Here is a 12,619-nt window from a genome sequence, read left to right on the forward strand (position 1 = left end):
GAAAGAGAATGCGTAGTTAGTTCCGATACTATTTATAAGCTAGGAAAGTCTTTGTTTTAATCCTGAGCAGCCACTTGGCACAAGAGCTTTGTGGTAACAACAGAAGCAGTAAGCAGCCGTCTAATCTAGAGGTCGAAGTGCAGAAAGCAAGTGACTTGTGAAGAATAAATCTTAATTCAGAATTAGTTAGTTTCGGTTTTTCAGGGCATTTGATTGAACAATTAATAATAATGTAGAATTTTTATTCGTTGTTCCAGTTACGTCACCAGCGTTATGTAAGAGATATATGGCATGAATTAGACTCGAAATTACGCAGTGCAGAAAAAAATTACTATTTTTAGAATAAAGAGGAAAAATAATCAAATTTAAATTAAGCATTAAGAGGCTTTTCCTAATTTAAATTATAATTTACATACTTGTATATTATATATGTGTGTAAGATAAAATTACGTAAAGCAAACTTCTTATTTTAAGTGGCAATAGTCCCTTTTATTTTTCATTTTAATTTGAGTACTTCCTCTTTCTGGCCTAAAAATAGTAACTATCAAACTAAACTGCGTCATTTCAAAATTAATCTACATCATAAGATCTTACGTAACGCTGCAATGAAAACACCTCTTATTATATCACTGAATAAAACTTCATTTGGAAGTAAAATTGTTTTGATATGCCCCGCACTTCTTCTGAATTCATCGCAAGTATTTCGGCTTCTTCGCTTCAAAAAAAGATGTCGCTGCTCGCTTCTGTGTATCGTTCATCGTCAGATGTGCTAAGCATCCAAAATTGAGGGGGACATATTGCGCCCACGATGAGGTAACAATTAGAATATGCATCTCAAGGATAAGTTGTCCAGCAGTAATTTATGTGGTACCTACTGCCGCATTTATCTGCAAGTTTCACCGTTCTATGTACGCAAAAAAATTCTGCAGGACATATTCAGTAATTTTTTTTAATAAACAAGGATCAATAAACATGTGAAATTAATTTGAGGTTTTGTGAAAATTAAACAAAAAATACGGAGGTTGAAATTATAACTTGAATTATTTACAGGTCGATTTTAATTTGGGTATTTCCACTCTATATTCTGAAAATAGTAATATTTTCCCCTGAGCTGCAGCATTTCTAGATTAATCCATATTACATGACTTTTACATAACTATAACGACATAGCTAATTAGAACCGAAACCTTTTCCATAAAAAGCTGCCATATTAGATAATGGCGTACTTTGCTTTTACTTCCATTGCCGCTGAGCCGCGTTGCTTTCTTTCTAACGCAGCAGTATCAAAGATGTGAATATACTGGAAATAACCACGATTAGAGAGCGAAGTGAATTGTGCCACAAATGTCATTTGAAATAAAAATGAATATTTAATCTGTTTTGACTGCCAGATCTGTTGTTAATTAATGGATCAACATCTACGTTCATAAATGGATCAACTATAATCATATTCGAAACAATATTTCAACATTATTATATCTCGTCGACAGTCGATTATCTCAAGTGCAGCTACTCCACTGGAAAATTTCATATATGGAATTTTTAAGTGTACTAATGATAAGGCTCTTGATCTGTTCAATATCCAGAAGTAAAACAAAATCCTATCATGCTTCTTTTGCAGTGTTCCGAAAATAATCAAGCTTAAAGTTTATGATGTGGAAGTGATTTAAAAGACTGCCTGAGAGATTTAGTGTATCAGCGATTCTAAGGTCAGTTAAAATGTGAACAGATAACGCATTCTCTGTCAACGAGATATTTTTTCACTTCGGCTTTAAATTCCGCAATTGATGTGCAACGGATGTCCATCTCTAATAGAACTTCATAATTATTTTGTTTTTGTCATAATGGGTTAAATTACATTCACTTCGATGAAGTAAAGCTCAAATGGTGCTACGGGCTTTAAAATTTTAAATAAAGTATTTTATGAATAAAGTAAGGTTTTAATTAGTGTAGTTAGAAATGTAATGATTATGAATTGCGAATAATTATTATTATTTTGAAATTTGAACAGGTAATGCTTTTTTTGGTATTATATTAGAATTAAAAAATTTAGCACTATTTCATGAAAATGATTCAAAATTTATGGTACCACAAGATTTAATTCTTAACATTGATGTTTAATAAAATTAAGTAATGTTTTTTAAATTTTTAGATATATTTTATTTAGGGCAGTTTTTTTAAATTACTGTATTATTAATTATACTTTAAATTATTGTTTACAAAAATCGATATAAAATTGTGTTTTGACTATAATGCAGGAAATATGAAATGGTTTCATGATTTGAATTTATTATTTAAAGAATCTTTGTGAAAACCTTTTCGTTTTTTTTTTTTTTTTTGGCATTAAAAGTTTAGTTTAGCATAATCGGGGACCACCCAATTTTTGAGCGTTGTTTAAATGACAATTTGGTCTAAAGTATATTTGGTTTACTCTTTATATTTATTTGCTTTTGAATTTCGAATTTGCATATAATGATTTTAGACTTTGATTTTTAATGGTCTTTTTATATAATGTAAAGTTTTTTGAGTAGTCAGTTTAGCATAATGTTATGTTTTATACGTTTTACCAAGTGTAGGAAAGGCGTGTAGGGAAAATCCTGGTACATTTGAGATTCGAGGTTTCGGTTTTATAGGAATTTTAATGTTTCAAATGAACATTTAATCGATTCTTTTTTGCTTTTTGATCTCAAATGAACCAGTAGAACGAAGCACGTTTTTGAAACATATTTATCGACTTTTATGAAGCTGTAATTCATTTTCTCCCGATGAGTTCTGAATCAGAGTTTCAGTAAAAGAAGATTAATTCTAATTTTTGCATTTTCATTATTTTGTATTTTTTCCTTTTTTGCATTTTAATTTTTTAATTTTTATTTTTAGATTTTATTCTAATATGAATTGTTATTTTAATTTTGATATGTTTGGATATTGTGTTAAACATCTGATAAACGATAGAAATTATTACAATTGTTGATTAATAACTTGCTTTGACTCCAATTTTCTTTTAAATTTACATTCTTTAAGTCTATTTTACATTTGCTTTTAATTTAGCTTTTCATTATGTTTCTTTTTTGTATTTATATAATTGAATATTTTACTGCAGTTCACAAAGGCCAGTTACCATATGTGAGGAATTTAGACCTTTAGAATTGCCGAGCATCCTCAACCACTCATAACTATTTAAACATTAGTTCTACGTAAGTGGATATGCCCAATGGATGGATATGTTTGTATTTTGAGAAAGTTAGGGGTCTTCTAGTTTTTGCAAAGTAAGAAGATTAGAAATGTGAAAAGAGTTAAAATTTCAGCAATATTACAACTAAATTTATGATGTTAAAATATTTTTAAATATGGAAATTAGTGTGTTATAAAATTTAAAAATTCTTGTTATTATTCAAAATATGTAGCTGGTGTATCAAATTTTTATATTTGTGATTTGGGTGGAAAGTCCTTAAAGGCCTTTCCTTAGAAAATATGATTATATGGGCTCTAATTCTCGAAAAATTTTCGACTGAAAATTTAATTATCAGAGTTTACAAAGTTATTACTAAATTTACATTTTGAAATTATTTAAATAATTATTTTGGTTAAATTCGCATTATTTTTCAAATTATATTTCTCTTCATTCCGTAATACTTTAGCGTTTTATCTCTTAAAAAGGTTTTCCTTCGCCTAACCTTTTTCTTTTTAAAGAGGAAGGAGAAATGCATAAGATAAAAAGTGTTTAAATCAAAATTGTCATAAATTCGCAAAAACTCGATTTTAATTTTGGTGTTTCCCCTTTTTATTATAAAAATAGTGATAACGTTTTCTAAACTACGTCATTTGCCGATTAATCCATATCATGACTTTTACATAATGGTGATGGCATAGCTAATTCGAACAGAAATCTTTATCTTAATAAGCTGCCATATTAGATAACTTCTTATTTTGATTCTACCTCTGTTTCCGCTAAGGCGCTGCTCTTCTTGTCATAATAATATCCAAAATGTAAATATTCAGCAAAAATAGGCTCGATTAGAAAGCCAACTGAATTGTGCAAACTAAATTAATAAACTTTGTGTCTTTGTTGATTCAGAAACAGGCTGATATGTTTACTTCTTCCGTTGCACCAATCTCTTGATGTGTGACGATGCAAAAAAGACACAAACTTCTTTTTTCCTTCTTCATTTGGCAATTTTTGCGTCTGTCATGCAGTTTACCATTGCGCTTTTGTTTTTTGTGTTTTGCATAATATTCGGGTATATTACACCTTCTCTTGAGATAGGATAATGGTAATTTTTCCTCTTAAATATGTATATTTATGTGTGTGTATATAATAAAGATATATTAATTAAATCATGAAAGTGGTTGAATTTCTAACAGGGAATAATTAAATAAAAATTAAAACAAAAATTAAATTATTCAAAATTGAAACAATTCAATAAAATTAATAAATTGGTACAAAATACTGGACAAAGGAATTTTGAAAAATTATACTTTTTAAATCAATTTACTCTATTTTATTAATTTTATTGAATATTTTTATTTTAATTTTAATTGGAAAGTTGTAAAGTTGCTACTTTTCATGATTAATTTTTTATTTAATTATTATTTCTTGATTATTCGCAGCATACTACGCGACATTAATAATATGCATGATCTTAATTTGGAATTTCTCAGTTTTTGTTTAGATATATATATATATATGTGTGTGTGTGTGTGTGTGTGTGTGCATGTGCGTGTGTGTTATTCATTTATTTCATGCTAAACATTTCTCACACAGTTTAAGTGTCTAAGTGCCAGAACTTTCATCATTAACCTTTGTTACCAGCAGACCTTTGGACCAGCGGATTTTAATCATTAACCTTTATTACCACAGTCAGAAAGTTACTATATAGAATAACACGGAGATAAACTAAATGATGGTTTATCGAAATTTCGAACATAATTCATCAATTTTTTTTTTTTTTTTTTTTTTTTTTTTCGACTTAAATCATTCAGTTTTTTGTCCCTCGTACAATTGCTAATAATGATGGTACTTTAAATCAAATTTTTAAATTTTTATTGTTAGTACTCCAATGAATTTTAAGCAACGAGGAGATCAAATTTCTGGATAAAATTTAAAGGGAATGAATATAAATTCATTTCATTAAACATATATAAAATCCTCGAAAAAACATTATCATTCCGCGTACTTCGCTTCTACACGCATTACAAGTTTCTGTGTTCAGAGACGAAGATTTTCTTTCTTTATAATTTTTACTCATATATTTAAAAATGAATAAAATCTTACACGGTTTCAGTTAAATCCTCTAAAACATGAGAGAATCGCATTTCTTTACTATACCATTCTTGGTCATGTATGACTAAAAATAAAATCTCTGTACGTATATGAGTCGTATTAGAATCATATTAACGCTCGTACATATACAAATCGCATTAGGACATTAATGTCATTTTTAGTATTATTAAATTTTTAGCGATAAAATAATTACACCAGTAACATTATTGCACTCAAATCACTCAAATTTTTATTAGTAATTTTTATTTAAAATCCGCTGTTTTCAACTGCATGATTTTATCTGTAGAGACATGTAATCAAGAATATTATGGTTGTTAAAAATTCTTTTTAAACTTTTTCGTGTAGTTAAAAATGTTAATTTATAATTTAAATTTTAAGTTAAAAAATTGTGTATTTTTCCTTTTTTCTTTTCTTTTTTTTTCCTTCCACCCTTTTTCTTTTTTCTTTTTTTCATTTCGATCTCTTAACTCTCGCTAACATTTTCATAGTCTTTCAGGATATCGAAATGAAAAATATTTTTTGAAGTAGATGAAAATAAAAATGAGATTGAGAAGTATTTATTCCCTTGCGGCGCATCAGAACGGAAATGAAATTTTTCGTTCGAGAGATAAAAACTAAAAAGGAATATTTCGTGCCTTTTTTCTTTCTTTTAAAGTGCAAAGTATTATAGTTTCAGTTTACTAATGAAAATTTCGGTATTTTATAATATTTTGACATACATCATAAAATTTGAATAAAAAATTAATTTTTTCATGTTTGCATCGAATCTTTAAATATGAAATTTGTCAAGCCTTTTTAAAAGATTTTGCTACGTGCTGTTATTTTCAAATTTGATTTATATAAAAACTATTAAGCAGTTAATATGGTTTGTTAACTAACTACAGCTTTTCGTATAAAATGCTACATCTGAAAAATATTCGTTTCTGCCACAAATTGCGGGATTGGCTTAAATTCTCATTTCGGCATAGAATCATGTGATCTTTTTGCTAAACTTAGGTATACGTAGCAGTGTTCACATTAAAAATGAAATTGAATACTGCTACGAATTTAATCGCTTCATTGTTTTTGAATCACTTACAAATGACTTAAATTTTTATCGAATTTGTAATGTATGAAAGTATATCAATAGCAATAAGAAGAGGTCTAGCATTTCTTTCTTGTCTTTAATTTTTTTTTTATTTATTAATTTCACATTGTTGAAAAGAAATGTAATTTACTTACATTTTGGAAACTAATTTGTTATTAAAATTTTAATTTAATCAAATGTTAAACTAATATATAAAAGGAAATAATGTATTAGAAATTTATTTTTATTTTCATCCGTCCTTCGTTTACTGCAGATGTGGTACGATTTTAATGTTTTCTTATTTATCCAAACATCCATGAATTTTAAATACTATTTTTAGGAAATCTTGGTGATTCTGAGTTTTTCAATTTCGCAGTATTAAGCACTTTCTAAAGAAAATGTTTCATGCAAGAGAAACATTCCTATTGTGCTATCTTAAATGATGTGCTTATTATCAGTTGCAATCTGATAAGAAGACGATTTCTTTTTTGTCTAGTTTATGCTTTATTTTGAAACATTATGACATTTAATTCAGAATGTTTTCTGACCACGAATGCTTATGACTGAAAAGTTGAACTAAATGAACACGAATTATCTTAAACGTCTTCACAATGCTTTGACAGTAAATTGTTGGTGTAGAGAAACAGTGCAGAGATAATTCGATGAATGCAGATATACAGGTAGAGGAAGAGGTAAAGTAAGGAAAACACCAGACCGTCGTAATAAATCACCAGATATTGCTCCCATTTGCTAGCTTTCTTTACTGATTTAACGTTGCGTTGTTGCTCGCCACAGAACCAGCTTCGCTATCTTTAGCAGTTCGTCATGCGCATCCCAGGCAATGAGATCTTAATGTTTGGTTCAACTTTAATGAAACAAATACATTATAATAGGATAACAGTAGCGAACCGAAATAATTGTCTTTATACAGGTCTGATAGATATTCTATCAATTATCATGCTTCATTAACCAGTGCTATTTACTGATTATACTGAAATAATGAATATGCTGAATATGAAATTTACTGAATATGCTGAGTATGCTGAAATATGCACATATATACACTGAAGTGACAAATGTCATGGGATAGCAATATGGTATCGCGTAGAAAATGTATAAATGCGAAGTGCTTTGGCAGGGCTTTCATTTGTGTTCAAGTTACTCATGTGAAGAGGCTTTGACGTGATTATGGCCGCACGAGAAGAATTAACAGACTTTGAAAGCGGAATGGTAGTTGGAGCTAGACGTATGGGCCATTCCATTTCGGATATCGTTAGGGAATTCAACATTCCGAGATCCAAAGTGTCAAGAGTGTGCCGAGAGTATCTAATTTCAGGCATAACATCCCACCATGGACAGCGCAGTGGCCGACCACCTGCACTTAACGACCGAGACCAGCGACGTCTGCGTAGAGTTGTCAATGTTCACCGACAAGCAACACTGCGTCAAATAACCGCAGAAATCAATGTGGGACGTACGAGGGACGTGTCCGATAGGACAGTGTGGCGAAATTTGTCTTCCTTGGGCTATTCCAGCAGAAGACCGACTCGAGTGCCTTTACTGACAGCACGACATCGCCTGCAGCGACTCTCACGGGCTCGTGAGCATATCGGTTGGTCCCTAAACGAATGGAAAACCGTGGCTTGGTCACATGAGTCACGATATCAGTTGGTAAGAGCTGATGGTAGGGTTCGAGTGTGGCGCAGACTCCGAAGCCATGGATCCAAGTTGTCAAAAAGACACTGTTCAAGGTGGTGGTGGTTCCATAATGGTCTGGGCCGTTCTTACATGGCATGGACTCGGTCCTCTGGTGCAACTGAACCGATCATTGACTGGAAATGGATACCTTCAGCTACTTGGAGATCACTTACAGCCATTCATAGACTTCACGTACTCAAACAACGATGGGATTTTTATGGATGACAATGCGCCATGTCACCGGGCCACAATTGTTCGCGATTGGTTAGAAGAACATTCTGGACAATTCCAGCGAATGATCTGGCCACATAGATCGCCCGACATGGATCCCATCGAACATTTATGGGACATCATCGAGAAGTCAGTTCGTGCCCAAAACCCTGCACCGTCAACACTTTCAGAATTATGGACGTCTATAGAGGCAGCATGCCTCAATATTCCTGCAGGGAACTTCCAGCTACTTGTTGAGTCCATGCCACGTCGAGTTGCTGCACTTCGCCGGGCAAAAGGAGGACAGCAAAATATTAGGAGGTATCCCATGACTTTTGTCACATCAGTGTATATATATATATATTATACAGAGAGTATTATTTTTTTCTTACAATTAACTAACTTTTCCGTCTCTGTCATACACTTTATTAATAGTAGTGTAAAAAAATGGGTTACCAGAATCAGAAGAGCATACTTATATAGTTTTATAGCTTCTGTAGCTCTGAATGTATTAAGAATTATTAGTCTGAGACGTGACATAGTTCTGTATTTCATTTATTGCTAATTTGTCATGATTTTTGCCATCAGGTGTGAAATTATGATCAGGTATCTTCAAGTAAAAGCGAGCTCGTTGTTAACTAAGTTCTTTAATCGAAATTTAGATGTTAAAGAATTCTCAAACGCATAATGATCTGCATCTCCTGTTTCCCCACATACACTGATTTCCGTAGGGAAAATATTTCTCGCATGAAAATATATTGAAAAGAGCCATGACCAGATTGGGAGGTAACGTCTGATATATTTTTCATGCCCTTTTGGAGGGAAACGTTTCTTCTTACTATCTTTTTTTTGCTACTAGAGCATTGTCCCATTCATTTTGCCGACTTAATAAGACATTTTTTTAGTTGGAATTCTAAATATGATCAAGGACACGGTATTTCTATAAATTCAACTCCTTGTTTAATTACTGAAATGAGCAATGTCCTCGCCGGGACTCGAACCTCGGACCTCTCGAATACACTCCGAGTGTGCTGACCATTACACCACTAAGGAATGCTAAAAAGACGGGGGAAATACCTTATAAGGTTATTTATAATCCTATTTTTACTCGATTTAATTCTTTCTCATAGAGGTTATAAAGCCAGATAAGTGTATTTTAGAATTATATGTAATATTTTGTAAATACAATAAAATATTTAAATAAGAGATCTTAAAAGACAAAGTTGCAAAGAGGTCTTTGTTTATAATTAGGACAAAAAAAAAAAAACTCAGAAGATTTTTAGCTTAGCTCCAGGACCGATCGAGTACTAGGAATATCTTACCCATATCAAAAACACACCAAGTTTAATTAATTTTTTTAAAATTTATTTATTTATTTAGTTTTGTAATTTTGGCTGCTATTTTTCTCCTGGCAAAGAATTCGATACTTATGAAATAGGAGTTTATTTAGCAATATGTGCATTTAAAATTTATTTACTTTAAACGCCAACACTAAAATATAAATAACAAGGAAAGAATTTTCTATTATCCTAATAAGGTCAATATCAGAATAAATTGAAAAATAATAGTTTACATTAAAACATGTTTCAGAAGGTACTGGTTTCATTGACGTGCAAGTTAATGAACACAAATTGAAACTATGGCCTTTTTATTTTATTATGGCCTATTTATTCTGAAATTAAGTCTAGGCAGTTGGATGCAGCAAGATTAGGAAAGAAAGTTTTGAAGAAAGTTCACAACCACCTGAAGACTTGGATTTCATTAAAAGCTCTGTGTCTCAATTGCCAGTAGCAACAAATTTTCAAAAAAGGTATAAACAAACCAACTTTAAAAAAATGGAATGGAGTATAAAAAGTCAATTCTTCTTGAAAAATTAAATGATAACACTGAAATAGAGACTCAAACGTATCTGAAAAAAATCCTGAGTGTTCGATACTATTTTACAAATCCTTTACAACACGAAGTAAACAAATACAGTGGAGAGTCTAAATTGCTTTTACAAAATCAGAGGGGTGGTAGATTCCATCCCGACCAGCAATAATTACCATGGAATATAGGTTCACATTTCACTCTGAAAGGCAGAATATCCCCCACGATGGATCGAACATGGAGGACCTGTGGTTTAGCCTTCGCTCACTGAATATCAACCCAATGAACCTTTTCTTTTGGGGTCACATGAAATCTTTAGTATACGAGGCACCTGTGGACTCGACTGAAGATGTCACAGCGAGAATTGTTGCCGCAGACAAAATTAACAAATACCATCTTCGAGAGGGTTCAAAATCTTCGAAGAGTGGGCGCCAATTTGAGCACTTGCTGTGAGATTTTTCTGTGATCAGTAAATCAGATTGTGCAAGTTTTGGTGTCATTCATTCGCTTTCCAACATTGTTGTAAGTTTATGTTGGAATTCAAATTTTATTCTTTTCTGCCTCATAGAGTTGAGTGCAACCCTTTGTTCCATGGTAATTATTGTTCGTCTGAATTGGAGTTCTATCACTCCTCTTGTTCTTTAAAAAACAGTTCAGACTCACTCTGTATATAAACGGCTTTCTTTGTACGCATTTGCTGATGTAAAGCTGTAAATCATTATTCAAGCAAAAACTCATGTGAAAAATTCTCAATAAATGCCCGCTGACCACAAAGCCGGGGTCAGTACTTGGGTGGGTGACCACCCATGTGACTGGCCCCGACGAATCAACATTCAATTTAGTTAAGACTCTGTGGATTAATTCTGTGCATCTTAGCAGGCCATTTTCATTGTTACTATCATGGACACGATTCTTCATTATTGCAAGTTGCAATCACTTGTTCAAATGGATGAGAGAATTATAAAATTCTGTTTCACTTGTTCGATTTATGCTCTAGTTATTTTTTGGCATAATTCGCAACTACCTAGCTGTTCTACAAGGGGTAGAATTCTGGTAAAACAGGAACCCTGGCGTTACACCGTTTCTCTTCGTATTCGTCCTCGTGACCACCAAGCCTTCTTGCCGAAAATTGTAATGATGGTGTTGCTGTTCCATTGATGGTCTTCTGTCTCCTGTATATAAAAGGCTTATTAAGTGCATAAGGAAATGCGTTTTTCGCCTAAAGACAGGTGAAGATATTGCATTTTGATCTTAGCCAAAAGGCTTCGATGGTAATAACAAGCTATTTAGGCGCTAGTACAGTCTCATTAGAATGGGCAAAAATCGGACAAAAAGATTTTAAAACACATTTGAAACATAATTAAGAAAAAGTAGTCAGGAACATTACGAAGATATGTTTAATTTTTAAGCTCTCATCCTATTATAGCTACCAAGAAAGAGCTGCCAATAAGGAAATTCTAAATTTACTGGAAAGAAGACTTAAAAATGCGTTCGATTAGTTTATTTGTCAGACAAATATTGTTTAAAATCATTTTCATTGTTTTAAATATTATTTAAGGCGTCTGGAAATTAAAAATGTGTTTTAGAACCTTTTGACTCGTGCGGGGAATTCGTTTGTTAATTACGTGCGGGGAATACGTTTGTTAATTGCAATTTTCGTTTTCATGCACTTCTTTCCGTTCGTCTCCTGATTGCTCGAGTCTCAGAATCAAGTTCCCAATAAAATACAATGGTCTTCATTTACTTTTCTGAGTTTTATTTACATACTTTCAGCTTCAGAATTAATTTTAATGCTTAGAGCTATTATGTCTCCGAGGGAAGGAATTTTTCTACTTTCAGATACTAGAGATCGCAAGTTATAAATTAGTGTTTAGTATTTAATGATGTTATAATCCTCAGCAGTTAGATTCGCCGCATAACAAACTGTAAGCCTCTTTCAGAAAACGAAAGCTTTTTATTTTCTTTAAGAATTATTAGATTGAGTATTTATTACAGAGGTAATACCCACATAATCCTTAAAACTAATACTCGTTGCACGGGTAAACAACGCAAATTCAATTCTATTAAAAAATGAAAACTAAATATTTATCATGTATGATTATATATAAAAGTGTATTGGTTAATAATAACAAAGAAATTTTCATTCGAATTCTTCGTTTAGATTTTTTGAGCGCTACCCATAATGATATAATAGAACAGGTGCATTGAGATTACAGTCGTGTGCTTTCGAAAAGGACTAAGAAGTTATAGGTATAACCATTTAAAAAAAATTCAGATCACCACATAATTTTATAATTTTAAACCACACAATTTTATAATTTTAAACCACATAATTTTATAATTTTAATTTTAATTCGAGAAATAAAAAGTGAATAATTTCAGGCCTCACAAAATGTTAATATTAATTTATGCAACCAAAATAAACGGACAGAATAAAGTGTTAAATAAATATCCTGGTTACAGCACAGTACGTTGAAAGTAAAACTGGTTGTAAA

Source organism: Stegodyphus dumicola, chromosome 6 (assembly GCF_044657685.1).
Source record: "Stegodyphus dumicola isolate Sdum_Otavi_A_Nest chromosome 6, ASM4465768v1".
In the NCBI taxonomy this organism is placed as follows: domain Eukaryota; kingdom Metazoa; phylum Arthropoda; class Arachnida; order Araneae; family Eresidae; genus Stegodyphus; species Stegodyphus dumicola.